The sequence below is a fragment of the Carassius auratus genome, unplaced genomic scaffold (genome assembly GCF_003368295.1).
Source record: "Carassius auratus strain Wakin unplaced genomic scaffold, ASM336829v1 scaf_tig00016310, whole genome shotgun sequence".
NCBI lineage: Eukaryota > Metazoa > Chordata > Actinopteri > Cypriniformes > Cyprinidae > Carassius > Carassius auratus.
In genome coordinates this window covers 32,055-36,536 of record NW_020524662.1, presented here as the reverse complement: position 1 = coordinate 36,536, position 4,482 = coordinate 32,055, and the positions used below count along the sequence as shown (strand labels likewise).

Here is a 4,482-nt window from a genome sequence, read left to right as displayed (position 1 = left end):
GGAAATACAATTTCAGAATGTTGACTCATGGCTAGCTCGCCCGCGCCATAAAACCGAACGACTGGTTCACATCGGTCGACCTGAAAGATGCTTTCTTCCATATAAGCATTTATCCGCCACACAGGAAGTTTCTTTGTTTCGCCTACCAAGGCACATGTTACATTCACAGTTCTGCCGTTTGGGCTCAGTCTGAGCCCCCGGTGTTTCTGTCTGTGTGCAGAGGCGGGTTTAGCACCCATGAGAATGTCAGGTCTGAGGATTCTGACATACATAGACGATTGGCTCATCATAGCCGAATTGAAAGAGAAAGTATTGCAGGACACCTGCCGTGTGCTCACGCACATCACATCTCTCGGGTTCAGAGTGAATGTGAGCAAGAGCAATTTTACACCCAGTCAGAATGTCATTTTCCTGGATTTGGAGTTGAACTCAGTCTCCATGCGAGCGCGTCTCTCTCAAGAGCGCGTTCTCTCTCTAATGAACTGTCTGTCGCAGTTCAGAGAGGGGGCGAAAGTACAATATCGCACATGCCTCAGGCTGCAGGGTCTTATGGCTTCATCGATCCAGGTTGTACCGCTGGGACTCCTGAGAATGAGAGCGTTCATGAAATGGATTTTGTCACTACATTTCAGCCCGACGCGCGATCTTTGCCGCTCTGTAATAGTGACGCGCGCCTGCTCGGCAGCCTTGCGCCACTGGAAGAGCGCAGACTTTTACGCACAGGGAACCCCTCTGGGGACGGTTATGATGCGGAAAGTTGTGACGACAGATGCGTCCTTAACAGGCTGGGGCGCCACCCAGGAGGGCAGAACGGTGAACGGTCTGTGGCCGAGCAGACTAAGTTCAGCGCACATAAATTATTTAGAGCTTATGGCCGTATGGAAAGCTCTGAATCATTTTCTGCCTCGCCTGCAGGGACATCATGTGCTCGTACGCTGTGACAATACCACGACAGTGGCTTATGTCAACCGTCAGGGCGGCGTGCGCTCGTCGAAACTTCACGCTCTAGCTTACAAGCTTCTAGTGTGGAGCGGACGGGTTTTCCTGTCGTTACGCGCGACTCATGTTCCAGGCCTTCTAAACATAGGTGTGGATCTTCTATCAAGGGGAAACCCAATCTACGGAGATTGGCGCCTTCACCCGCAGATAGTGGCTGTGTTATGGATGAGATTCGGACAGGCAACCATAGATCTATTCGCCTCGCGCGAAAACTACCATTGTCCTACGTTCTTCTTGCTAAAGGACGTGGACGCGCCCCTTGGGGTGGATGCACTGTTCCACCCGTGGCCCAGTGTGCTGCTGTGTGCCTTTCCTCCCCTGTGCCTGATAATTCCTACACTGGCCAAGGTGAGAGGGCAGGGCCTGTCTCTCATTCAGATAGCACCCAGGTGGCCCAAAGCACCATGGCTGGTGGAGATAATCCCTCTGTTATATGCCGAGCCGTGGCGCCTTCCCCCCCGCACGGATCTATTGTCCCAAGCGAACGGGGAGATTTATCACCCGCACCCGGACAGGGTGGCTCTTTGGGCTTGGCCCGTGAGAGGACGAACCTAAGCGCACTTGGGCTTTCACCGCGTGTGATTGCTACTATACAGAATGCCAGGGCCGTTTCTACGCGATCCTTGTATGGCAGTAAGTGGCGAGTGTTCAAAGGGTGGTGTGATGGGCGTGGTCTCACATCTTATCAGTGCTCAGTTCCTGATATTTTGTGTTTCCTCCAGGACCTCCTAGAAAAAGACAGGTCTTTTTCCACAATTAAGGTCTACTTGGCTGCGATTTCGGCCTGTCATGTGGGCTTTGAGGGCTCAACAGTCGGGCAGCATCCTCTAATCCGCAGATTTATGAAGGGTGCCCCTTCGCCGCTTGCCAGTCATCAGGAGGACGGTTCCTGAGTGGGATCTCTCCATGGTGTTGGAGGCTCTGTCTCAATATCCTTTTGAACCTCTTGGAAGTATTTCCCTAAAGCTGCTGTCCTTCAAGACAGCTTTGCTCTTGGCCTTGGCATCAGCCAAACGTGTCAGTGAGCTACATGCATTTTCGGTTCATCCCTCGTGCACTAAATTCTCTCTTAGTAGAGATATGGTTTTCCTTAGGCCTAATCCGGCCTTCATGCCGAAGTGCTTCCCTGCGTTCACTTCGGAGGTGTTGGAGCTGTCCACTTTTTACCCTCCACCTTTTTCCTCCCTGGAGGATGAGAGGCTAAATGCTCTGTGTCCCGTCCGTGCCTTACGGACATATATGAACAGGACCAGTGCTTTCCGGAAGAGCGACCAGCTCTTTATTTCATGGGCACCCCCTCATGGAGGGAATCCTATTTCTAAGCAACGCCTCTCACATTGGCTTGTGAATGCTATAGCTTTGGCTTATGAATCAAAGGGTATGCAGCCACCAGGGGGCATCAGAGCTCATTCCACGAGGGGCATTGCCACCTCTTGGGCTTTGTTTAGGGGAGTGTCGCTAAAGGACATCTGCTCCGCTGCTAGTTGGGCTTCTCCTCATACCTTTGTGCGTTATTACCGGCTGGATGTCACCAATATCTCGGTAGCACATTCGGTTTTAGGGGTGGGGTCTGCTTAGCCCTTCCCTGCAACCTTGTTGGAAGTGACGACGGAGTGAATGGGCTGGCTGGCCATGCACATCCCTGTCACTAAGCATGTTTTTACAGTCCTTTCTGGGTGTAATTATATGCACATTGGTTATCATGTGTGTGATGCAAAATGTTTTCATGTGCTGCATATGCACAGTAGTCACGATTGTGCATCAGTATTCATGGTTCATGAGTATGGGACGTGTCAGGCACCGCCTCTTTGGGGCGACCGTCCTTCTCTGGCTTTCAGAACCTCACTGTGAGTGTATTGGGCAATCGGGGAGCTGTCCATGTCTCTCCCATAGGTGGATCTCGAACACGAGATGATGAAAGAGAACAATAGGTTACTGTCGTAACCCCGGTTCTCTGAAACATCGAGTGGAGAGATCCACCAGCGTTGCCCCTCTTGCCACACGAGAAGCGAATATACTTACTGGAGAATAGCAGCACTGCAGCCATTATTATACCCCTAGGTAAGGGGGCGGGGCCTTACCTGGCATTGGCTGCGCGCTTCTGTCTGTCTAGCCAGACTTGGTGCAATTGGATGCTTCTGCAGAGGTCAGGTACGGATGCCCTTCCCATTGGTGGATCTCTCCACTCGATGTTTCAGAGAACCGGGGTTACGACAGTAACCTATTGTTTTTCCGCATGGCCTCTGATCTTGGAACAGATTCGGTGCTTTGCTTTGCGTTGCGTTACGCAACTTGCGTATTAAGCCCAGAAACCTTCGCCCTAAATGCATATGTTTTGATTGTTTTTATTGTCAAAATCGAAACAATATCGCAATAATAAAAGTAATAATAATGATGATGATGATAATAATAAAACAATTACTAATAAGAAAGAAAGAAAGAAAGAAAGAAAGAAAGAAAGAAAAATAATCTTGCCGACGAAACCTTACACAACAAATATAGATATGCTTCACATATGAATGAGTGTTACAAAATGGCATAACGGTGTTCCTCAAAGAATCAAAAAACACGGGACGTGATGTTAAACTGTCCATTGTGCCAATGGATGGTATGCACATGAGGTTTGCCTTGATGTTAAGAGTGGCGTGGGAGCTGTACCTCAGATATGGGAAAGATGTAAATTTGGGACACATCATCAGTAGTATGCCTTTGAATCATGGGGTGTTTCGGCCTTTCAATACTAAACACCCTCATCAAAGGTGGCCAGCAACAGGGTGATCAAACCTGAGCTTGTGTCCCATGCCCAATCATGAAAATTGCCTAGTTGTTTAAATGGCGCAGCCCACGGGACTATGCAAGGCAGGAGGCGTCCTCTTCCCTGAGTCAAGCCTAGAGCTGACCGCATACCTTGTTCACCCTCTTCATGGAGGGTTGTGACCTGGGTTCTCAAGTGGGTTATAGAGTGGGGGGGATTAGTGAGTGGGTCATGTTGATGCTCTTTGAGCCCAACAAGGGTCCTTCCTTTTAATCCATATCCACTGGCTGCTTCTTTCGGCCGCTTCAGAGATTGATTTAATTGTCTGTCGCAGAGCCTGTCCATGGATGCCAAGGTCTTTCAGCAGTCTGATGGTAGAAGAAGCTACAAAACCTCTGCATCCCACTTCAACCGGATAGACTTTCGCTTTCCATCCTCGTTGTTGAGCGTCTGCTGCCAGTTCTATATAGCGCAGTTTCTTGCGCTCATAGGCCTCATCCGTTGAATTCTCCCATGGGACTGTAAGCTCTATGATATAAACAGTCTTCAATGAAGGGGACCAGAGAACCAAGTCTGGTCTGAGGGTGGTGACTGCAATCTCAGGTGGAAAGATTAGTTGCTGGCCAATATCAACTAGCATCTTCCAGTCCCGGGCCATGGCTAGCTGTCCAGCTTCTGTTTTGGTAGGGGGATGTTTGGGCTTTTTCTGCCCCTCTCGGATGAAGGTT

The 4,482-nt window shown here is 49.8% G+C and overlaps 1 pseudogene; it reads left to right on the top strand.

The window, feature by feature from the left end:
* The first annotated feature begins 237 nt into the window (after positions 1–237).
* Positions 238–2,585, top strand: LOC113075038 (uncharacterized; annotated as a pseudogene).
* The last annotated feature ends 1,897 nt before the right edge of the window (positions 2,586–4,482 follow it).